Source organism: Ochotona princeps, chromosome 18, assembly GCF_030435755.1.
Source record: "Ochotona princeps isolate mOchPri1 chromosome 18, mOchPri1.hap1, whole genome shotgun sequence".
NCBI lineage: Eukaryota > Metazoa > Chordata > Mammalia > Lagomorpha > Ochotonidae > Ochotona > Ochotona princeps.
Genome location: NC_080849.1, coordinates 18,346,605 through 18,373,044, shown reverse-complemented (window position 1 = coordinate 18,373,044; position 26,440 = coordinate 18,346,605).

Here is a 26,440-nt window from a genome sequence, read left to right as displayed (position 1 = left end):
CTTTCTCATGTTCTGTTAGATTCTTTTCTCCCATGGCCATTTATCAACTCCATTGGCAAGACTGGGGCTGGGCAGGCAATAGGAGCCTTCTAATCATCAATCAGCAATACCCCTTGTACCTCCCTCCCCCCACCAAGAGGACTTTGACCTCATGTACTTGCTAACATGTGGTCGACCACAGATACTGATGGCTTTCTCTGCTCAAGGAGTTTGAATCATCTTATGGAGATAAAATAGCCATTTATCGGCAGAAATACAGTAAGCTTGAGATGGATTGTTGGCTTTCAAAAAGGGAGCACTTGCTGAGATTGGGGTGTGTAATCAGAACCATCTTGTCAGGTTTCTGGTGAGCCTTAAGTAGAGGATAGATTTCTGATAGACTGGGAGCAAGAAAGAAGGCCATGGATAGGGAAGAGTGAATGATTCGAATTCAGAGAACTAGTAAAATGGTGTAGAAGCTAGATTTGGGGATTGGCAGAGCACTGAATACATGGATTTGATGAGAATAGAGGGTTTGCTAAGTAAGTAGCACAAATCCTCAGTCAAATCCATAGCAGCTCCTTGCTTATTCAGACCCTAAGCTGTTTGTTGAGCATCCCTTAGCTCATAAGTACTGTCAAAGGCACAACTGACAGTGAACTCCAGCATTCTTTATGAACCAATGCACTGATGAATTATAGCCTCCTAAACAGGCACCAAAAGACGTCTATAATTCTACTCCTCAGAGGAGGAAGCTTTGACATCAGTAGATGTACCTGTAGCAGTTGAGGGCTGACTAGCAGGTGTATTAAAAAGAAAAAGGTTTATTTTTATTGGAAAGTCAGATATACAGAAGGAAGGAGAGACAGAAAGAAAAGTCTGCTGACTTCCCATGTGGCTGCAACGGCTGGTGCTGAGCTGATCCAAAGCCAGAAGCCAGGATTTCTTCCGGGTCTCCTGTGCGGGTGCAGGGTCCCAAGGCTTTGGGCCGTCCTTGACTGCTTTCCCAGGCCACAAGCAGGGAGCTGGATAGAAGCAGAGCCACTGAAATTAGAACTGACAGCCCCATATGCCGGTGTGTGCAAGGTGAGGACTTTAGCTGCTAGACTACTGTGCCGGGCCCAACCCTGAGGATGGACTTTAAAGGCCAGAGGTGATTTCAGCTTGAGATTATATTGTTGAAAGTAAGTAGACAGTATTGCCAGAAAAGCTCTTGAAAATGGAAAAAAAAAATGCTTTCTAAATGCAACGGTGTTTTCTATTGCCAAATGCAAAACTCTCTCATTTTTGCTCTGTTTCCCTAGTAAAACTTTAGTGTACCTTAAGTATTGCTTATAATTTCCCAGTTACTATCTGTCACTACCTTTGGGATGATCGAGATCTGCCATATCACTGTTGTATTATGCCATTATGTAATACAAGTAGCTCTGTGTTATCCATCATTATGGAATAAATTATCCAGAAATCCAGCAATTTAAGACTAAAGCACTTATTATCTCACAATTGCTGAGGGATTCAGGAATGGTCCAGACTAGTGGTGCTGGTGCAGGTCTCAAGGGAGGTTGTAGTTCAACTGTTGGTGGGAACTTTGGTCATGACAAAGTCTGACTGGAGCTGAAGAATCCATATTGAAGCTCATTTGCATATTTTAATTTTTTGGCAAGTCTAGGTTCCCAGCAGAATATTAACTGGAGGATTCAGTTCCTTACCACATAGGTTTCTCATGAATGTCCTCATGATATGAAGGTCAAATTCTTCTACACTGGAGGGGAGATAGAGAGCGAGAGGGAGGAGCATAAAGAGATTCAGGGTGTTCTTCATGCTGAAGGTGCGATAGTTTTTTATAACCTATCTGTGCAAGTAACACTTCGTAACTCCTGCCAGCTACTATTGATCCAGTGATACCATGTGGTCGGTGGAGACCACTGGAAACCTATTCTGAACCTTTGGCCAAAAACACTACTTATATTAGCCTCATATTCTCCTATATTAAAGGGAATAAAATTTCTGGCTAGAGGTGAAGACTTCATGGAATTTTATTGAGGAGCTAAGGAGGTGGTGAATGAGAAAGCCTTTTTAAGATGTAAAACATATTGCATGAAAAAATTATGTCCTAAATCCAGAGGTAAGAACTGAAAGTTAAAGGCAGTGAATTTCAGTCTTACAAAGGGAGAACCATGACCTATCTGGAGTCACAAACCACATACAGTTCTGAAGCTCCCGTAGGACTTGGTGGTTTGAAACATGTGAAAGCTGGGTTTTGCTTGTTTACTTATTTATTAATTTTTTCACACAATGAGTTTTCAAGGAAAATAACTAAGCATGCCTCAATGCAATGTTTGGTACATTAACTTGTTCTCAATGTGTAATTTATTAATCAGTTGTCTTTTAATGAAAACCATGTGGATTTCGTTGTATTGAAATAATACATACCTTGGAAAAAATATCTGTGTGGGATTACACTGAGTATAGGACACTGAACAGTATAGCTGAATGAAAATTGCCCTGTATCCTCAGGTCACATGCCCTTCTTCAGGTCAGCATCAGGACTCATCCACAGGAAAAACAAATTTTTGGTTTGCCCTCAGACTTGCTTGTACCATTTCTGATTTGCACATGTGCATCCCATCTCTTGAGATCTCTCGCTGCACATGCAGCATTAATAATTGAGGATAAGAACCTCTGGTTCCCAAATAACCCCTCATAATTACATCCCATTTTTCTGGTGCTCACACCTTGACTGACTTCTCCGGCCTCTAAATCCTTTATCTGTTTATATCGACAATTCTTCACTGATTCTCTCTTACCAGGATCCTAGGATTCTTATTCAAGTCTAGAGAGAATCTTAGAAAACTTGCTATAGCACTGAAGTTAGCACTTGTGGGGACCAAAAGTTGGAATCAATTGAGATTCATAGAATGCCCAGGCTTCTTGAAATTATTATATGAAATTCAGTCCTGAAAAGACAGATACCATCCACTCTCCCTGGGTTGTGGGCACAAACACTGATGTACGTGGCAAAGCTGATGTTTGATGTTTGTTATTGTTTATATCCCTTTACTTTAAGTGGTTTTTCTACTTACTGATTGTTGAATTCTTTGTATAGCAGATAATTAATCTTGTGTTGTAATTTAAATTGAAAGTATATAATTTCAGAAATTGAAAAGGGAATAATAAAACAAGGACAGGTGGGAATGAGGGAAGGAGGGTAGAGTAGGACGTAACATTATGTTCTGTATACATAGGGCCTGGCGCCGTCACCTTGTGGCTAAAGTCCTTGCCTTGCATGTGCCAGGATTCCATATGGACTCCAGTTGGTGTTCCGACTTCTCCACTTCCCATCCAGCTTCCTGCTCGTGGTGTGGGAAAGCAGTCAAAGATGGCCAAAAGCCTTGGGACCCTGCACCCATGTGGTGAGCATGGAGGAACCTCCTGTCTCTTGGCTTTGGATTGGTTCAATTCCAGCCATTGAGGCCACTTGCAGAGTGAACCAGCAGACAGAAAATCCCTCTATCTCTCTTCTCTGTAATTCTTTCTAATAAATAAATAAATAAATAAATAAATAAATAAATAAATACAAATAAATCTTTTTTTAAAACCCAAACCTGTATATATACAATACATATTTTTGCCTTAATATAAATTTTAAAAATGTAATGTTCTATTTTAATTGATGGGCCCGTTAATTTCATCAGCTTATCAATTTGTATTCAAAAAGTATAATGAGTTGACTTTTATCACCTAAAACTTATATGTAGATCTCCAAAATGTAACTTTATTTTGGGGCTAAGCTTTAAAACTTAAATTATAGCAATCTGAGTAGTGTCCTTCTAGGAAAATGAGTTTGGGTGCAAAAAGAGATACCAAGAATGCATATGCTTAAAGGGATGACAATGTGAAGAAGCAGCAAAGAACAACCAACCAGGAGCCCAATACAAAAGCCAAAGTGAATCTCAACCTACCAACATCACGATCTTGAACTTCTATCCTTCATGAATGTGAAAAATAAGCATCTGTCATCTAATACCACAGACCTGAGACAGTTTATTGAGACAATCCCAGCAAGTTAATAAAAGGAGAATGAGGCCAAGTGTCTTGCCAGAAGTGCACTGAAACTGATTAGGGTGTTGAAAATAGAGTCCATCTATCAGCACTGCATTATGTGTGAAAGCAATTCTTCTGCCATATTTTATGTAGCCTTCTGCCGCCTATTATTCCTGGATAATTCCTTGAACTTTTTTGTGGCCTTACAGTTTTCACTATTGTTTGTTAAAATATTTCGTGAATAATATTTTTGGTAACTGGTGCTATGTGGCATAGTGTGTAAAACCATTGCCTGCAGTGTCAGTAGCCCATGTAGGTGCTGGTTCAAGTCCTGACTGCTCCACTTCTAATCCAGGTTCCTGCTGATGACCTAGGAAAGTAGTGGCAGACAAGTTCTTGGGGCCTTGAATCCATGTGGGAGACCTGGAAGAAGCTTTTGGTTCCTGGCTTTAAGCCAATACAGTTATTGTGACCACCTGGAGAGTAAACCTGCAGATTGGAAGATCTCTTTCTGTCTCTTTCCCTCTCTCTCTGTGTCTCCTTTCTGTGTACTCTGCCTTTCAAAAATGCATTTAAAAAATATTTTGATTATTCAATGTTATTACATTTTTGAGGGGAATACAGAGCAATCTTTATTTGCAGCCTAAACCAATCAAGTCTGGCAAGTAAGCCTTTCTGTTTCCTTAACTTTTGGTTCATTGTTTGGAGTCAACCCTACAATAGGTAATAGTAGATACATAATAGGTAACATGCTGTTGTGAACTACAGCCATCCTGTTGGGTTGTAGGTACCGAGCTTGTTACTTCTCTCACACCGTGTTAAAGTTCTTCTTATCTGCCCTTCTTCTGTCTCTCTTCCCTTCCTATCTCTTCCCAATCTCTATTAATTATGATTCTAAGCTCACATAAACTTTTTTAAAAAAGATAAAGCATGCAGTATTTGTGTCTTATTGACTTCATTTAACGTAATGATCTTCAGTTGCACCTATTTTGTTGCAAATGTCAGGATTTCATTATTTTCATTAAGATTTGTTTGTTTTTATTTGAAAGACAGATTTGCAGAGGGAGAAGTGGACTACAGACAGAGAGGTCTTCCATCTACTGGTTCCCTCCCCAAAAGCCACAATGGTTGGAGCTGGAACAATCTGAAGCCAGGAGCCTGGAGCTTCTTCCAAGTCTCCTATGTAGATACGGGATATCAGGATGTGGGCCACCTTTTACTGCTTTCCCAGACATACTAGCAGGGAGCTGGGTCAAAGTGGTGCAGCTAAGACCTGGACCATTGCTTATGAGATGTGGGCATTGCAGGTGGAGGCCCAGCCTACCATACCATGACGCTGACCCTGGATTTTATTCTTTTTATGGGTGAATAATTTTTTTCTGTATGTGTATCATATTCTCTTTATCATTCACTGATGGACATTTAAATTGGTCGATTGTGAGTGGTATGGCAGATAACATAAGGGTGCTGGCATCTTTCTGCTGATTTCAGTTCCTTTGTGTACTACCCAAAAGCAAGGTAAATGAGTCTTGTGGAGGACTATTTACAGTTTCCTGAGGCATTTCTGTACTGCTCTGCCTAATAGTTGTACTGATTAACATTCTCACCAACAGTGTAAAGGGCTCCCTTTTCTCTACATCCTTGTTATCTTTTTGCTAAGTGTCATTTCCATTGGAATGAGATGATACTTCACCGTGGCTTTGATTTGAATTTCCCTTCTGTCTGGTGATATCGAAAATTTTTTTTCACATGTTTAATGACCACTCTTTTATTGCTTGCTCTGAGAAACATCTAGTCAAATCCCTTGCTCATTTCTTAACTGTTTTTTTTATTGTTGAGTTTTATGAGTTCTTCATATAGTCTGGATATTAATCTTTTATCAAATGCATAGTTTGCAAAATTTTCTCATTTTGTCAGTTGTTAATTATTTCTTTTTGCTATCCAGAAGTTTTTCAGTTTCATACAATGTCACAACTATCTTTGCTGTAGTTTTCTGTGATTAGGATGTCTTGTGTTAAACATTGTTAACTATAGCAAGGTTTTGAAATGTTTTACATGTTTTCTGCCAGTTTCAGATCTTACCCTCAGGCCTTTGATTTACTTTGAGTTCATTTTCGTGCAGTGTCTCTTACTGTTTAGTAGTCAGCTTCCTGAGGTTGCCTAAGTAGCAATTCATAAGTCATCTGCCTACCTTGCCTACAAGCTTGCAACCCCTAGTAGTTATCTTTTTTGAAAACATTTTGCTGAGTTGTCTTTCTAGACAGAACTGGCTGTAAGCATCCTAGCCAAAACAAAGAAGACCTGTATGTATCACCTTAGACGGACTGGAAGATTGAATTAGGGTTTGCTACGTTGTTAAATGACACACTCCCAGTGATGTTTCTTTAGTGATCCTTGAAAGTGTGATGTGTGCAAACGTGATTTGTTATGGTACACACTCATAGAACTCTTTGCATCCCGTTCCCCTGCACCTATCATGATCTATCAGGATCTGTCACTTTGTTTCACCCCCAATGCCCCAATTTCGCTAAATCCACAAATTCCCAAGCCTCTTTCTGACTGAGAAGTTTTATTTAGGATCCTATGTGACCCAAACCTTGTTCCTGCAGGCTCATAGTTAATGATTGGAAGGTGAATATGATGTCTTTAGTAACAGTGATAGTGTGCGTGGGAGCAGGAGGACCTGCTGTCAGATGGCAGCCCTTTACCTGACCTTGACCTTCAGTAGCTGATTCTTGACGTCAGCCTTAAGGACTTTATGTGTGCTTATCTCAGTCATCAGGTCTCTCACCTTGTGTGGAGAGTTCTACTCTCAGGTTGACCATGTTCTTCTTTGTTGTGCTGTTGCACATGTGCCATTTATCCCCTGGCCAACCTAGTTACTCTGTGTTCTGTAGGGAGGTACTGGGGTTCTGGTACAGTAGAGGGGAAGCTACAGGCCACCTACCCTGTGTGGGCTGCCAAGAAAGACCTGATGACCATGGGACACTGACATCCATCACTGAAGCTGATTTTGCCTTTTTTTTCTGTGTGAGGAAGGTAATATTCAGTTGAGCATATGACTACCTTGTGTTTTCATTGTTGACTCCAACACCAAAATGCATTGGGCACAAGTACTTTCCTATCTACCCCTGACAATAGGTAACACTTGCCATTTTGCTAATAAAAAATCAAAGAGAATAACAGGAGAGAAAATAAGAGAAGGAGAAAAGAGAGAGAATTTTTTCCCCTCTGGGGCTAGGCTTCTTTAAGGCTAGTTCTGTTCATAGTTCTGTTCCTGTGGTTTTGTAAGTTAGCCATTTCTCATTTTTGACAAAACAATTTTATGTTGGATTTTTGTCATCTGTGAAAGAGTGTAGAGCTTGAAATAATGCACCTGGTATCCTGAGATAGCAGTATGCATGCAGGTTTGGTGCTTCGCGATAATGTTACTAGATATGAAAAGACTTCCCAAGCTGACTCCCCAAGGTTTGACCTTAAGTCTCTTGAAAAAATAGCTTATAAAAATAGCTTATCCTATTCCTATGAGGGAAAAGCCAGAGAGAGAGAGAGAGAGAGAGAGAAATAGAGAGAGAGAGAATGAAGTGCACTAAAGAAATCCTTGAATTTCAGGTAAAGTTGAACTTTTCAGGAAACAGAAAGTCACTTGAGATATTGACCAAAGAAGTGACACGCTCATAGGTGAGTTTAGGAAGATTGCTTCGATAGAAATGCACAGGATAGATTAGAATGTTGAGTAGTAGTCATTTCACTGAGATAACTATTCTTTCAAAGCAACAGAAAAGAGTTGGAAAATCTAAAAATCATTGTTTTCTAAAACATCAAAGAGCTTAGGTGCTAGTTTGAAGCTATCAGCTAACATTTTGGTGGAGATGAGAAATTAGGGAGAAGAGAGCCTTGTCTAAGACTTGTACTTCAACTGTGGTCAGCTACTGAACTGGAAGGACATGGAGATGCACTCTGTGGGTTATTTTTCTCCATGTCTGTTAGCTCTGTTCCAATCTCTCTTTTGCATTCCAGCGGCACTAACCCTCAGAACTATTTTCCCAGACTCTCCTGCCAGCTGAGTTACGGTTAGGTCATGCAAATGGGAAACCCTAGTGGAAGACCAACAGCAGAAGAAAGAGATGAGAATCTGAAATTTAACCCAGATTGAGAAAGTCAAAATCTGTCCTGCCATTCATCAGCCTGGGACAACAGGAGGGATGACTCCATCTTAAAGCTAATGGGAAACAATATTTTTTGAAACATGTTTCTGTTGTATAAGTGTCTTAACATCTTTAAATTCTGCCACTTTCCTAGTGGAATATATTTGACTTTAACATCATGTGGTTCGAGGATGTCAGTGAGAATGAAGTATCTTACTTTTGTCTAAAGGATCTTAGCCAAACAGGCAACCTTGATATCAGTCTATATATGGAGTCTCAGATGAGTGGCTTCTAGACACAACCACCAATCTTTGTCTTAGCCCAGACAGAAATGATGTTTCAACGGAACCAGGCTCCTGAACCCATGTTCCAGCCCTGATGCTGTACTGATGCCTTGCTTTGCCTTGAGCTGATCCAACCATTGCTTCACTTGAATCTCACCTCAGCTTCATTCTTCCCCAAATCCTGTAGTAACTCCCATTATCTGGTGAGATGTCCCACCGTTCTGGTGTTTTCCCTTGCTACTACACTGCCAATCAGTCTGACTTTATAAAACAATAGGATTGCTACTGGTTATCTTAGGCTGGTGCAGTGAGGAGAGGAAAAGCCATTTTTCATCTTCTGACAATGACTTATTGTAGACTCAACTGTTGTGGTGCTGGTTTTGCAAGCCCCAGGGGGGTTAACTCTAAGATGTGTGGGTAGAAGTGATAGGGTCATTTCTAAAGGTGATGGCAAGAACAACAGTTTGCGTAGCTGGGCTACAGCCCAGGGCATGAAGCAGCTTCTGATCTCTGGGTGACATTCCATTTTTTCATTTGTTCAGCTCTACCTACATTTTTGCAATTGAATCTCTGATTATAGAAGTCTATAAATTCCTTCTGAAATAGGTGGAAGGGTTTCTGTTATCTCATTGGTCACTGGCTAATATGGTGTCTGAACTTAGCTGTGCTTCAACAGCTTTTGGAACCAGAGAGAAAAGCAGTCAGGAGCCAGAATCGATGAAACCTGGGAAGCAGGAGTTAGCTGAAATTAAAACATCTTGACCATGCACTGCAGCTTGACTTCTAGTCCTGTGAGAAGAACACAGCTTTGAGACTGGATTAAGTCAGATTCAGACAGTCCTGGATGGCCTTATCCCTCTAGGCTTCTTACACTGATCAGTTCTGGAAAATTCTGCATCTTGTAATGTCAGACACTGCTTGTGCCTCTGTTTTGGGAGCAGCAGTTACTTACGTTCCCACTACATATTCTGTGTTTCTCATCCACTCCTCTGTACTCTCCATACTTTTTTATTTTGACAGGTTCTTTTAATTTCATTTCTAATTCAATACTTTTTCAGCTGTGTGAATTTTAGGATTAAAGTCATCCATTAAATTCTTAACCTTCTGATTGTTTCAATTCTAGAATTTTTTTTTTCAAATCTATTGTTGCTTTTTAAAGTCTTTGGGTTTTGCTGAATTTTAAAAAATGGCTTTATATCCTTTGTATGTTTTTAGTAACATGTTCAAATTACATGAATAAAAAATTGACATTTATAAAGGGAAATAAGAGAGTCTATAATTAAAACAGGAGAGGCTAAATATGTCAGTAATCGATAGGAGTAGACAAAAATTTAGCAATTTAGACTATTTGAACAGTACTACTAACACAACTACTTAATGTTAACAGTGCTTTGCAGAAATCTGTACTCCACAACTATAGAATATTTCTAGAAATCGACTTCAGATGCATAGATCCATATGTGAACAGATTTACTACAGATACCAGTTATTCCAAGTACATCAGTGGACTCAGTGTAATCTTAAACTGAATATGTCACCCATGCAGTTTCCAGATCCTGAGAAGCTGAGTCTAAAATTACCTTAAACTAGCAATGTGAAGGTACGAGGAATAGTAAAGACACTCTTCAGGAAATACTACTATAATTAAAGGACTGAGAATACTAAAGAAACGTTGATAAAAGCTTGAGAACATTTGACTTGCTCACTACCAGGACTTGTAAACTTACAGTGGTTCACATAATGTACTATTGGCATGAGGATTGAAAAACAGACCAGAGACATTGAAGAGGTGAATTTGATGTTTATTGAGGTCTATATGAACACTTGGTTTGTGACAAAAGTGACCATACACAATGTATTTACTTATTATTGACTACTGGGAAAAGACTGTTTATTTAAATAAAACATGCTAGGATAGTTGGGTGTCTATAGAAAAAAAGTAGAACCCTTTATAGCAATGTCTATTAAAAACAATTCCAGGTATGTTTAGACATAAATGTGAACAGTATGAAATTTTTTAGGGGTAATGAAGTGAATATCTTTAAACTTCAAGACTCACAGAAACTGTAATTATTAAAAAAGAATTCTAGGAGCTGCACATTGGCAGCAGTGTTACCAAAAATGCCCGGTGGGTTCTTTCCTCAGCTTAGTATAGAAATAAAAATCCGGGAATCTGTTTGCAGACAGAAGTGTTTATTTGCAAAGGGACCAGGTGAGCAGGGAAAGGAGAGGGAATGGGAAAGCACTTCCGGAAAGGAAGCTTGGAGGTGGGGTGCCTCTCGAAAGGGGGGGGGGGGGAGATAGAGACACCAAAGGTTTGAGGAAGGGTCTTTGGATACTAAGGATTCTTGACCCCTCCTAGTTGGGCGGGGAACCTACAGGTAAAGTGTTTCCTATTAGTGGTCTATTAATCAGTTAAGATATGGGTGGGCAATGCTGGTGCCGCCCAGCTGAAGGTATGGCCAAGACCTCAGCAGGCCTGGACAGTCTCAGTAGCAGACTAATCCTCTGCAAGCACTGGAATCCCATGTGGGCATCAGTTCATGTACCAGCTGCTGCACTTCCCAATCCAGGGAAGGCAGTGGAGGATGGTCCCAGGCCTTGGGAGCCTGCACCCATGTGGGAGGCAGAAGCTCCTGGCTCCTGGCTTCTGCCTTGCAATTGGCTCAGCTCTGGCTGTTGTGACCATTTAGTGAGTGAACCAGCAATGGAAGATCTGCCTGTCTTTCCTTCTCTTTCTGTAAAAAAAAAAAATCTGCATTTTAAATAAAAATACATACAAATCTTTGAAAAGAAAGATAAAGTTTTGCAAAGTGTTTCATTGTTCTGTTGTCCATAGGATTTTTAGTTGTGCCTCATTTTTTCATTTCTGTTGCTGATGATTTTTATCTTTGAGTCTATGATTTTGATCTGTTGAGTCTATGATTTTGATCTATTGAGTCTTGCCAACTTTATTGACATTTTTCAGAAGACCAAATTTAGCATTTTATTTTGTATTGTAAATGCATTTAGAGTAATCACATCAAGACAGAGGAAGAGGGAGAGAGAGAGAAATCTTGCATCCACAAGTTCATTTCCCAGGTGGCTGCATCACCAGAGTAAAATTGGGAGCCAGTAACTCAGTAACTCAGCCACCCACTGTGGGTGGCAGGAAGCAAATGACCTGAACCATTGCTACTGTTCCCCAGAGATGGCAGCGGTAACAGCTAGGTAAACGTCTGTCCCTACTTTTCAATTTGTTTACTTTTTTAATTATTATTTCCTTCCTTCGCTTTTGGTTAATTTGCTTTTGCTTTTCCAATTGTTTGAGGTGGGATTCCAAATAACCAGTTCTAAATTTTTCTTAATTTTTAATACAGGCATTCAAAAATAGGTATTTTCTCTTGAAGCATTGGTTTAGCTGCATTTTAGAAACTTGAATTCAAAATATGTTCTAGTTTCTCTCATGCTTTCTTCGTGTTTAACCAGTAGCTTATTCAGGAGTTTGTTTTTTAATGTATTTGGGGTTTTTGTCTTTCAAAAGATATTTCCATTTACTTCAAATCTAGGAAGAGAAAGAGAAAAAGAAAAGAGAGGGAGGGAGAGAGCAAGTGAGAGAGAGTTGTTCATCCATCGATTCACTCGCCAAAGCGATACAACAGTTGGGGATGACCGAATTATCTTATTGCTGTTGATCTCCAATTCCCTTTGGATCACAGCGTTTAGGTTGTATTACTTTAATCTTTTATGTGTGGTAAGACTTGCTAATGGCAAATAATATATTAGTCTTTTTTGTGAATGTTCTTGTGTGTAATTGGGCAGTATATGTATTATGCCCTTGTAGGGTTTAGGATTCTGTAAATATTTTGTCAAGATGTTTGATAGTGGTATTCAGGTATTCTGTGTCTTTGCTGATATTTTCTATGGTTGTCTTAGCAATTGGTGAGATAATCTTATTAAAGTTAACATCCATGATTTTGTAAATGTCTGTTTTTAAATCTGTCAGTGTTTCTTCATGTATACTGAAATTATTTGTTAAGTACAAGCATGCTTATGATTGTTCAGTCTTATAATAGATTGCTGCTTTTAACATGAAAAATTAGCACCTTTGTTACCAATAATACTTTTATTGGGAACACATTTTATTTTGTATTTATTTAGCCACCTCTTTCTTTTATGCTTAGATTTATTTTATATACGTATTATTTTCTTCCATTTACTCCTACCCACCCATGTCTTTGTATCTAAAATTAATGTCATGTAGATGGCACATGATTGGATTAGCCTCACTTTTTATTTATTTCTTCCAAATGGGTTAGTTAATCTATTAATTATTAATAATTACATTAAATATTGATATAGGTGTGTTTGCATCTGCATTAGTTATTACTTGTGCCCTTTGTTTTTACCTACTAATCTCCTCTTTCCTTTCTTCATTGTTAGACTATACTATATAATCCTACTTTAATTTTCCTATTATTTTTAATGATTGCCCTAGGTTTATAATGTCCATAGTTATCTTTTAGTAATTCCCCTTTCAGTTAACAATTATATTGTATCGCTTCACATACAAGATAAAAGCGTAGCCATCATATTGCTCCAGTCGTTTTTTTTCTAAAGACTTACTATTTTTACAACCATCACAAATGTATTTTACTTTACAAAGGATAGTTATAACAAAATGCCTTTAAATCCTTGACTCACTTTTCAGAGTTAGGATCAATTTCACTTCATTTTTCCTCCTGTCAAAATGTGAGGGTGCTTTCTATGTTGGGTAATTTTAGACCTCTGCTTCCTACTATATGCACCCCAGCATAGATTCTGGATCCTGTCATGTTTCTTGAATGAGCGTTGAATCTTTTGTTCAGTAGCAGCCACCTTGGCTGGTCTTGGACTGAAAACTATTTCCATGCAGAACTTTTGGACTCAGCTCAAGTCTTGTCGTTGACTGATCCACTTAGAGTCAGTTTTGGAAATGTGCGGCTCAAAGGTCTGTTCACAATTTATGCAGCCAGAACCTAGAGATGCCGTTTCTGGCTCTTTCTCCTAAGGGATTTCCCTGACTTGCTATCACAGATGTAATTTTCCAGGATCAGCTGTGAGGTCTTCCTGGCCAGAGAGATTGTGGATCTTCACTGGCATGGTCCCTGTCAGCACATGCTGTAACTAGTGCACTCAGTCCAGGGTCAGAGGCCAGAGAAACAGGAACTGATTTCATCCAGCTCATTGCCTCCTCTCTGGCAGTTGTTTCCATTTGTGTAATCCTGTACCATCTCTTCTCCCTGATCTGTTTCTGCACTGCCAATATACCTCTGTCTTTTCAAGCTTGGGATGAGAGCCTTTGGCAATGTTGTTTTTCAATCCTGCAGCCATTGTACAGAAGTTCTTTGTGAATGAGAAACATATCAGTGAAGGCTCAGTGAAAGAAGTAGACAGATTTCAATAACGTGGATTCGGAGCTGCCTCCATGGTAGTTCCAGCATTCCTGGAGAGCACTACCTGTTTCTAAAGCTATTTTTTGGTATATGAGGGAGAGAGAGCTCTACCATCTTGTGGTTCATTCCTTAACTGCCTACAACAGCAAGGGCTGGGTTGAGCTTAAGATGGGAAACAGGAACTCCATCTGGTCTGCCATCTGAGTAGCAGGAACCCAAGCACCTCAGTCATTATTACTGCTTCCCAGAGTCAGCATCAGAAGGAAGCCAGAGTCAGGTACTCTGGTATGGGGCATGGGATTCTTAACTGCTAGGCTAGGGGCCTACTGCTGGCACTCATTCTTCATTGCCCAGCATAAATAAATTTTTCCCTGCATTTCCACTCAGTTTGGACATTCCAAATGAGTATATTCATATCATGAGTTTTCTTTTTTTGGCTCCACTTTCTTGACCATCTTATTTATGCAGTGTTTCAATTGCCACCTTAATGTAACCATCATCATTATTTTCCTCATAATTGTGGACTGGTCTTCACCTGTGTCATTCTTAAATTTTTACTACACGCTTCTACAGATCATCTCTTTTGTATCTTTAGGCATATGACTTGCCTGAACAATCTTGCAATTTCTTTTGTCTGTGATGCTATTCTACATTTAGAACATCTGGATTAGGATCCTCCCTTAATCTAAGGGTTATTTGTTTTATCAGACACTTTCACATTGACTTCCAAAGAGTTCCTTGGAGTTTTGTATATGTTCTCCCTTATGACACTTCTTCCTTTGCATTATATTTTTTTCAATTGGGTTTGTGTCCTTGCTGTATTGTTAGATTGTTGACAGCAGAAGTGACACTCTTTTGTTTCTGTTCTCATCACCTTGAACATAGTCAAGGATTAATTAATTGTTTTTTTAATAAATGAATGAACAAGCACTTTGAGAAAAGGATTGAACAGAAAAGGCAGCGGCACATGCATAAAAGCTGATGGCTGGTGCTGGTTCTGCAGGTTACATTTTGAAAATACTTTCTTCTTTTTATGCTCAATGTACTTTATTATGTTTATAGTTTATTGTCTAGCTTCTATCACTGTAGAGTAATTTCAGTGAGGATGAGACTATTTTATGTGATATTTGATGTAGTTTCATTCCCAGGAAAGTACCTCGCATGTAATTGATGCTTAGTAATAGTTATTGAGTATTTTCCTTTAGTTCTAATACCAAGCCAGTGAGAGAAGGATTGCTGTTTCTCACTAGATTACACTGATTAAATAAAGGCTCAGAGAACTTACACATAGGTAGGTAGGCTTCACTAGAGAGTAGATAAGAAAGTTAAAACTCAGAGAATCAAGATGGCTTAACAGGATAAGGACACGTTTAAACAGATGGAGAAACATTAGCCAGTGTGAAGCAGAAAGGGCATATTCCAGGAAGTAGGAGAGGACATAACAACAGCGGAGGAGTTCCTGGAGACTGACAGACACAGGAAAGCAGCGGACACAATGGTGTGGTGTTGCAGTGACTGATACCCAGCGACATTCAGCAAGCAGGAATCTAAACTCCACCTGCAGCCGGAACTCCACCAGCAACAAGGTGGGAGGTGAACCCAGACAAAGAGCTGCCTGTTCTGCTGGTCTGTTTGATTTGACCAGGAGCAGAGACAGTGCAGCATGTCCCAGACAGGGAGTCCAGGAACAGGGTGGATTTCAAAGGCCAGTCCACCCCATAGAGCTGAATCAGGTGCCATTTTGTTTAAGGATGAAAGAGTTATGGGAAAGGACTGTGCATGCACTGAGCTGGGAGTGAACTCATTTCTGGCTCAGTGAATTGCAGCAATGTGGCATCCTACAGGTTCCACCCAAGATAGGTCAGAATAGCTCTCAGGTCTCATGACCAGCAGATCAAGAACTCTAGTAATGGCATACCAGACACCATTTTGTACGGTGTGGCAAAGATTTAAGACTGCAGAGACAACAGTGATCTGTTCCTGTGTACTGAGCTCTGTAAGAACTCACTGAGCTCAGTGCATTGCAAGGTCCCACAGGGAAAATAATACCGACTTTGGCATTGTACAGGTCAAAATAGGTCCGTGTGGCACCCGGACCTAATGTCCAACAGGTTCCGACAAGATCAGCACCAACAACAACCTAGCTTTATAGGGCACCTGGTGTCTCCCTAATCCTGGGACCTGCTCCAACCAGAAGGGGGAGAAAGGTTGTATAGACAACGGTGCAGCCTCAGCATGGTATCACAGAAAGTAGAGACAGGTGAGCCAGGAGCTGGGGTATGGAGACCATGGTGGAAGTCTAACAAAAGAACCCAGACCTGGAACTTGCTCGAGGTTGTGGCACAACTGACTGCAAACAAAGAGCCTTGTACCAACTGTAATAAGTAAAATTGAACTGTAGACCAGTGGGTGGCACAGCTTAAAAAACCTTCCCCAAGGAGAAGAATCTGATAACTAGAAGTACAATGACCAAGAGCAAAAGAAGAGACAGAGGCACAATGAATATTACTGAAGACTCCCCTGCAATGGAGCAAAAGCCTTGCCATCTTCAGAGTTCTCTGAGGAAGATATTGAGAAAATGGGGGATACAGAATTCAAAACATTTGTTATAAAGCTTCTTATCAAGAACGAGAAGCACATAAAGCAGGAGTTCAAGGAATTTAAGAAGAATTCACACAAGAATGAAATGAAAGCTGACATATCAGAAATGAAGAATACAGTGGATAAATTAAAAGTACAGTGGAGAATCTCCAAAATAGAATGAAGGCAGAAGAAAAAATGTAAAAATTGGAAGGTATTTCCTGTCACCAGGGGAAAGCAAACAAAACCTGGAAGCAGAGCTGGATCAGGCTAAAAAAAGTATTCAAGAATTAAAAGACACTATAAAAGGCTAAACATAAGAGTTATGGGAGTCTCAGAAGGTGAGAAAGAGAAGCTGGATTTAAAAATGCATTCAATTTATTAATAAGGGAAAATTTCCCTAATCTTTTTCAACATTTATTTATTTTTATTGCGAAGTCAGATATACAGAGAGGAAGATCTTGCATCCAATGATTCACTCCCCAAGTGTCCGCAACAGCTGGAGCTGAGCCAATCTGAAACCAGGAGCCAGGAGTCTCTTCTGGGTCTCCCATGCGGGCGTAGGGTCCCAAGGCTTTGGGCCGTCCTCGACTGCTTTCCCAGGCCACAGGCAGGAAGCCAGATGGGAAGTGGAACCACTGGGATTAGAACCTGAACTCATATGGGATCCTGGCGCATGCAAGGCAAGGACTTTAACCACTATGTTATCGCGCCGGGCCAAATTTCCCTAGTCTTGAGGAAGAATTAGGAAGCATCATCCAGGAGGGGCACAGAACTCCCAACAGGGTTGACCAAAAGTGATCTTCACCACGATACATGATTATCAAGCTCTCTTCAATCAAACATAATGAAAAGATCCTTAAATTTGCACGTGAAAAACATCAACGGTCATATAAAGGAATGCCAGTTTAATTCACAGGAGACCTCTCAGAGGAAACTACAGGCCAGAAGAGAATGGAGTGACATATTCCAGGTTCTAAAAGAAATTAAAAAATTGTCGGCCCAGAATAACATACCCAGCAAAGCTTTCCTTTGTCTTTGAAAATGAAATGACATTCTTCCACAGTAAAGAAAAGTTAAAAGAATATACCTCTAGGGCCCGGTGGTGTGGCCTAGTGGTTTAAGTCCTTGCCTTGAATGCTCCGGGATCCCATATGGGTGCCGGTTCTAATCCCGGCAGCACCACTTCCCAGCCAGCTCCCTGCTTGTGGCCTGGGAAAGCAGTCGAGGATGGCCCAAAGCCTTGGGACTCTGCACCTGCGTGGGAGACCTGGAAGAGGTTCCTGAATCCTGGCTTTGGATCAGCATAGCACCGGCTGTTGCGGTCACCTGGGGAGTGAATCAATGGATCTTCCTCTCTGTCTCTCCTCCTCTCTGTATATCTGATTTTACAATAAAAATAAATAAATCTTTTTAAAAATAAAAGAATATACCACTTCCAAACTTGCTGTACAAAGGATACTTAAAGATATTCTCTTGGGCTCGGCAGCGTGGCCTAGTGGCTAAGGTCCTCGCCTTGATCCCATATGGCCGCTGGTTCTAATCCCGGCAGCTCCATTTCCTCTCTGTCTCTCCTCCTCTCAGTATATCTGACTTTGTAATAAAAATAAAATAAATCTTTAAAAAAAAAACATGATCTTAAAAAAAAAAGACAATAGAAGACTAAATCAATGAACAGCCCATTGCTAAAATGACAGGGCTAAATTACCACCCATTCATATTAACCCTGAATGTAAATTGATTAAACTCTTCAATCAAATATCACAGATTAGTAGACAGATTTAAAAATAAAACCCATCTATTTGTTGACTACAGGAGATATATTTCACCAACAAAGATCAGTGGAAACTGTATCTCATGGATTTTGATATTTTTTGTTAGTTTCATCTCTTCACTACAGTTTCTTTTTCATTAAGTTCTTCACTGACTAATGGATCATACAGTAGCATTTTCTTCATGAAGGTTGTTGATTTTCTTATTCATTTCTTCAGCAACACATTAGTCATTCAGTAGCATGTTATTTAACTTCATGGTGATGCTATTTTATTTTTCTTCCTGTTGTTGATTTTGTATTGTGGCTTTTCATTTAAGGGGATGTATAGTAACTGTGTACTGGAGACTATCATATCCTGATGTGAGGATACAATGCAGTATGTATCTCTACTTCCGGATCAAAGATGGACTCCCAATGAAACTGTAAACTAGATCTTGACAATAGGATGCTGGACTCTTTGCCATTGTCAGTGCCCACAATCATGGACATATGACTGTTTATAAGAACTATACTGGAGTTATAATATAGAGGAACTCAGTGGAAGGGGAGAGGGAACTACTGGATGGGGTAAGGGAAATCCCAGGGCCTATGAAACTGTATTATAAAATAATAATAATAATAATAAGTAAATTAAAAAAAATCCAAGACTCAAGTGCATGCTGCAGGTACAAAAGCCCACTTTATTCCCACTATTTTTCCTTTACCTCTTGTCAGTGCTGCTAATGGTCAATCATGAGGAGCCAAGGACAGTCATCCCAAGGAGAAAATGTGCAGGCTATCACACCAAGCCAATGTAAATGTTGCATGAACCTGGTGATAGGCTCAGTCTACATGTCAACTGTCAATTTCTTTCACTCATTTCAACAGTTTCAGATCGATGGTTCCCACAGGGGTCAAAGTCGCTTGGTGTCTTATCTGTAGAGTGAGGAACAGACTTTGTTCTCTGGCTTGGCCACTCTATTCAGTCCTAATGAGACAAGCTAAATGATAACCATAGCCTTTCCCGCTGCTGTCCTCCACAAGTCTCAGCTAAATTCTGTCTCCCAAAGGCTCTTTGGCATTGTCAATGCTCATCCTCAGAGGCTTCTACGGCTGGGGTATAATAAATGCAAAGTGGATTGTTGGGATGGTGAAAACCTTCAATTCATCTATTCTCTCTGAGATTTAAACAATGAGCTACAGAACCAAAGGTCACAAAAGTGCCACTTACCGTTGTTCCCAGTCTGCCAGTCTGTGTGGTACAAATCCAACCCTAACAGCAAATGCAGTGGGTGATTCTAAAGCCCAGTCCCTGGCCCAGAGAATGAACATGCTTGAACGCTACCTAACGCAAGAGAGAAAAGCACTCCTGGAAACTGCCCACTCACTGAAATGATCTTTGAAACAAGCCAGTGGCACTTTTTGATTTTTGGGAGGAGATATTTTTCAGTGTCTCAAGGAAATGGATCCCAGAAATTTTAACTCATCCAGAAAAGATGCTTTCTTTTCTCACTGCCATTCTGAGCATCAAATCAGATGCATTGCTCAGTGAAAATATAAAAGAAATTGGGCTCCCTCGTCCCCCTTGCCCTCCCTTTCAGAACCCTTTCCCTTCTCAGGTCTTATCATCCTTGATTTATGGTACAGTGTCCTGACTACCTTTAGTAAACTGGTTCAGCAGGTTTGCTACCAGGCTCCAAGACTGATTCCAAACATACTAATGCATATGATTTGCGTTATTGTAGGAAGCTCAGTTATCGTTCATGTAAGCAAATAGTGTTTCCCATACTATGGATTCTAAGCTAGTAGCTGCTTGAGAAATCAACCAAGAGACCATAGCTTTGTTTTAAGGACTAGAATAAAGAACATCAAAGTGTGTCACACATGATTAGGTTTAGAATTTGTATCAATAAGATGCTATTAGGAATCAAGCAACACATAATTTGGAGAGTTTAATAAAATGCCTCTTTGCAAAGACAGAAGCAATAACAGATAGATTGGAGCTGATAAAGCAGAGAAACTTTATCGTTCCCATGACAGAAGAAGTCAAGTGGATGAAGCTTTCTGGCCGCTGGACAGAGGGCTGCCTGGTAGGAGCTGTGGTCTCCAGAAGAAGGTGGGGGAAAACTCATACCAGTTGGCAGGGGACAGCTGGGGTGCAAAGTGCTCCGTCCTGTTCCCTGCTGCCTGCCATATCTCCTGCTGGTGCCTTCGCTGGCCAAACCCACTTTATATGGAGGGCAAGAGAGTCCATGACATGGTTTGTTTGCGCCTCATCTGGGAAAGAGAGCAGAGTCGATAAAGATAAAGAGTACAACTGCAGATACAAAAAGAACTAATCTAGAATAGCACCACTTCCTGATGTTTTTACATATAAGTACTGAGTTATGACAAAAATATAGTTCTCATCATGTTTTGTTGTACATAATCCAGGACTGGGAGTGGCCTAGTAGGGAAATAGTGGGTGCCTCCCTCTTGGGTTACCACTTGCACTGGAGAGCATGAAAACCAGGACTGGGGCAGGGGTGGTTAGATAGAACGGTACCCACCAGTATGTGTGTGGGCTGGATAATAGGGTTGGTTGGGCTGAACTAGGCTTCAATGCCCATGACATGTACGAGAGCTAAATGGAATATGGGACAGACTGGACAAATCTGCTGTACATACTGGCAAGCATGGGAACCAGGGTAGGGGGCAGGCCTGGTGGGGGTTATGGGGAGCCGACCCGACTAGGCTGCAGCTTCCACTGGTTTGCTGAGCTGGAGTGTGCAGGAAGTCTTTGTACAGTGTCACAATTTCTTTCTGTAAATTTAAAACTATTCTCAAATAAAGATTTAAAAAGGCTTTTGAGAGCAAGGTTTGTATATGTTAAGTTTAACAGTTTATGCATACATCATGTTTTTCAAAGTCCTGTGCCATCTTGTGTCAGAAGAGTCAGTACACAGAAATGGCACTATTTCCTGTTATAAGCTAAATCGCATCTCTCTACAGATGTGTTGACTCCTAGAATGTGACCTTGTTAGGAAACAAGTTTTTGCAGATGTAATTGAGCCAAAGTGAGATCTTATTTGATTAGGCTGGACTCTGAATTCAGTATAATGGGTGTCTTTATAGGAAGGGACGGAGAGGCATGCAGAGAAGGGAGATGATGTGCAGAGACATAGGGAAACAGCTGTGTGATGATGGCACAGAGAACAGAGTGGTGCAGCTGAAGGACGGAGGATGCCAGGACTGTAGCCCTTGCCAGGGTCCTGGTCCCTCAGAGGGACTGAATACCACTAACCCCGGGATAAACTGGGAGAGAATTATGTTTTGTTGTTAGGTACCTGATTTGTTATACCTTGTTGTAGTTGTCCTTGCAAACAAATATAACACCCTTCTTTATAGCTAAGGAACCTAAGGTGGCTTTAGCTACTACTTGCTTCTGTGTAATACAATTTTAGTGATCTCTACTCTTAATGTTTAACAAGTTATGCTTTTATTATGTATTATATACCAGATACATAGTATTATTTATTCTCTTCTGAAAAAATGATAAGGCTAAAAAATTCTCCTATTCTGATATCTTGCTTAACAAACCCTTGGGTGACAAAGCTTGTTAAAATAAAATTCATTGGGCAGAGAATAGGGAAGTGACCTGTTTCAGTGCTGTCTTCTGGAAATGGAAAAATGTTGAGCACAGTCTCCCCCAAGGGTCCACCGTGCTTGAATGTCCTGGTGACAGGTTGTCCTGGGGACTCTCACAGTAGGGTTGAAGGTGCCAGCTCCTCACTCCTCCAGCTGAAAACTGCCCTCAGTTCTCTGTGTTTCCCTGCCTGTCACAGCACACAGCTTGCTGGTTTTTGTCTTTCTTTCTTTCTTTCTTTCTTCCTTTCTTTCTTTCTTTCTTTCTTTCTTTCTTTCTTTCTTTCTTTTCTTTCTTTCTTTCTTTCTTTCTTTTTCTTTCTTTCTTTCTTCCTTCCTTCCTTTCTTTTTTCTTTCTTTTCTTTTCTTTTTTCTTTTCTTTTCTTTTCTTTTCTTTTCTTTTCTTTTCTTTTCTTTTCTTTTCTTTTCTTTTCTTTTCTTTTCCTTTCTTTTCTTTCTTTTTTAATATTTTTCAAACCTTCTCCACTACAAGAGTTTTCCAGACAGCTTTGTCCCTTGTTGTGATGTAGATTCTAGCAAGCTCAGCCCACACATTGCTTAAACACCACAGGTGACACAGAATGGCTTCGGAACATTCCTTGCCTCTGATTGTCCTCAAGGTCAGTGAATGGGGTGGTCAGTGAATGGGGTCTGATTATGGCCCAGTGTTTCTAGGGCCTCCTGTTGCCCCAAATTGAGGGATTCTTCTGCTCTGAGAACATCTTGGAAAGCAGGCATACTTGTTAATATGATCTGCAGTTCTAGACCAGGTCAGGTGCCTCTTTCTTCCTTCTTCCTTCCCTTCCTCCCTCCCTCCCTCCTTCCCTTCCTTTCTTTCTTCCTTCCCTTCCTTCCTTCTCCCTCCCTCACTCCCTCTTTCCCTTCTTTCCTTGCATAAACAGAGTAGTTGCTCTTAAACCCTTCTCTGCACAGTTTTGGGGCTGGAAGTTGATTTTACTGATACCAGGGGAAGCAGGGCCAAAGTCACCTGCTACTGGGAAATGGGGAACAATCATCTTTATTAATTCTGAGCATTTAGGTCAGGATTTTTCAATCAGAGATCCAACTAGGAATTTCTGAAGGCCCAGAAGGAAGTCTTTGGTTATGTAACCATTCCTCCTAAAGGATGTGAGGCCACCTGTTCACATTTAAGAAGGACTTGCTACTTAAAGCTTTGGGAGGCAGCTTTGTTGACCCTTAGTCAACCTGTAGTCAACCCGTAGTTGTTCCCATTCAGCAACGAGAGAGAGAAGAGACTTTAGGTAGTGAGCAGAAGCTCACTCTTTCTCAGTTATAATTGGCAATTGGAGTTTGGTCTTTTATTTGTAAAATAAGAAGTTGAAGGTGATCTCTGAGACTTCCTGATTTTAAGATATTTTGTTTCAATTTTAATTATTTTTCACTCATGAGTCTTCTTTCATGAACCCAGCTATATGTATCTCATCCCAACCACAAGTACTTGAGAAGTTGAGAAGAAAACATGCTTCCTATCAGATGGGGACATGATGAGGCATAAAGATCTGAATCCACACTTCCACACTTGATGCTTTTCTGAGGGGACTCCCAGCCTGCTTTCTGATCCACACACAGACACGTGCAAGCTTAGACTTGGGCTGCTGTCTTGGATTCTGATCACTCATCTGTTTTGGTGTCTGGTGGCTGTATATCCAATACCTGTGCCGGTTGCCGTGGGATCTGTAGCTGTACTGTGAGTGCTATCCAGCCTCAAACACTGCTCTGCATAGACTCATGGGTACTTGGAAAGGCTTCCTGCTTCAGCAGGAAGTTTTGGATTCTTCTATAGCAGCTTGGTGTGCTGTTCAGGGTCACAAGCATATTCCCCTGACTGTCTCCCTGTATCAGAGATAAATTTTCTGGGCCCAGGCCTGATCACGGAGTTAGTTGTTTCATGAAGGGTGATCTAACTGACAGACAACTAGGGAATCTCAATTGTTAGTAGTAGCAGGGTGGACAAATGAGAAATCACTTTCCAGGGGACACTGCTCGAAGTCTAAGAACTTGGAGAGTCTATCAAGAGACTCAGAGACAAGTAGGAAGGGACTTGCTGGCTGCAGTTGTGATTCCTATAAGCATTTAAAACAGAAAGGCAATGTTGGAATTAACATATGAAGGGATAAAGGCTGAACCTTCTCTTAATACTGAACACAAGTCTTGTTAGCTTCCACTAGACCAGCTGTAGAAACAAGACAAAAACTGCCTTAGTAGCTGCTGTGGAGGAATGTGTCAAAGTCTGTTGAAGCCTCCACTGCTTGTATGTGTCATTGGGACTGTTTCCAGCAGAAGTAGGCTTGCTGGAAAGCAGTGAAGGCTAAGAGAGAGGCAAAAAGCAATTATCTCTTAAAGTCCCAAGAAGGACCAAACCCATATTGATCTCAGACTTCTAGTCTCCAGAGTTCTGAGAGAATACATTTCTTTGTTTAGAGCCAACCATTTGGTGGTCATTTACTAAGACATTGCTAGGAAATGAAAGCACATAGGAGGCAAATATGATGTTGAATTACTACAGAGCTGGTATGGTCCTTCTTATACTTCTGCAAGTAGGTGGGGTCTTTAAAGAGGTCTTAAAGAAGATAATAAAATCTTTAGATAATAATAATAGAAAGAAGATTAGCAAAGTCCTGAACCCATATTCCAACTTTAGGATAATGTTTCATGTATGGCTGGGGTGTTAGACAGGTGGGTGTAATGTGTGTGTAGGTATTTATATCATTAGCATCAAGATGTAGGTACCAAATACATGTGTATATTGTAATTCTTACAATGGGATGTATTTGTGAATGGACTGGGGTGACTTGATTTTCCCTATCAGTATTACTCTTCCCTTTCCTTTCAGGCATCCTCATTGTCTCTCTTTTTTAAACATTTATTTACATAAAGGGGACAAATTCCATGTATTTTATATGTATAGCTTGAATAACATAATGATATTTCCTACCCTACTTTCCTTCCCACCCTCCTTTCCCTTATTTATCTTTTAATTTTATGTTATGCTTCCAATTTACTTTATAATCAGAAGCTTAGCTCTCTACTAAAGGAAGAATTCATCAAGTACTAAGAAAAACCATTTTCTCTGGATTATAGAAAAGGTATAAACAATGATCAGCTCTCAAAATGTCAATTTTGCTCATATTCATTACTTTTTATTGTTTGTTTTCTTGTCCCAATTTGCTCACTTCTTCCCAACATACAGATTGAAAAACAGGATTAGAAAGGTGTTGGGCAATGAGATAAAAAGATCACACTGCATGGTTGATTTGATTCCATGTCCTGGGAAAATGCTAGATATTGTAAATCATGATAATAATAATAATACCACTTATAATATTTATATTTATGTAATGAGCATTTTTTTTCTCCTCAGTTCAATACCTTAATGTAGATGTAATGGAGCTGATCTGCTCCACGCAGTGGTCTGGGAGTCCAGGCCCATGTTAGTCTATTGCTTACATATTATATGTCTTTGGGGTTATTTCCTGTTGGCTTCTAAGGGATGGGGATATATAAAAATCCAAGTATGTCTCATCTCTTAACAGGAGGTCATGTGCGTAGAGCAGGGGGGCACTCCAGGGTGGAGCAGGTGGCAAGGAGAAAGCCTGGATCCCAACCATGAAGACTCCCAGACCTTCACCACAAACTATTAATACGAGCAACAAGGACTATATCCCAACTGCCAAGGAGGCCACAGGGAATTGGATGCCCTCGGAGGCCGAGTACTCTGAGGTCACCCACCCCCAACCGGAGCTTCCCCAGGGGATGGAAGAAGTCCAAACACTACCATACAGAAACCAACGTCATCGGAAAGACAACCAGAAGCCCTGAGCGGTCCGCAGAAACAGAAGAACAATAAACGTCCTTCGGGACCAGGGAGGAGAGCTTTCTCTAGTCTGAGCCTGGCTCCACCTCTGGACCCCCACCCTCCCTTGCAATGACCATCAGGATCACTCCGAAAACCCCTCATAGCAAACAAACAATCATACAAACTAAAAAAACCTAAAATAAATAGACAAACAACAAAAAGTAGAGCTTGGAATCTGACAGGAAAGAGCTGGCATGGATTTGCTCATGCCTCGCTGGGTGGGACATGAAGATTAGTCACTCTTCGCCGTGGTGTTGGGGACTTTCCTGCACCCCCCCCCCAAAAAAAATGTTCTGCACCTTAATTGTTGACAAATGTCTTGTTAGAGTTACAAGCCAGTCTAGATTATTCTAAAATCTGCCAAGATCAGTGAAATTATACTTCAACACAACAAATGGCTAAATACTAAAATGAAATAGACACGAGACAGCTGAATGGTACCTTATAGCCATTTTAAGGTATATAGCAGCCAGTCCTGTATACAAACTAAAATTGAAATGTCAATGAGCAAATCATAAGTTGTGGTTAAGAACTTGTTTTTTGTTTTTTTTTTTAACATACTGGTTACGCAAAACCATGTCAATTCCATAATGTTACAAATTGCTGTTAATGTTATATTGGGACTCTTAATTGACTGGGATGATATTCTACCAGCTCTAACTTCGGACCAGAAATGGTCTCCCCAAGAAACTGTTCAACCCATCTGGACAATAAGTAGCTGGACTCTATGTTTGGTA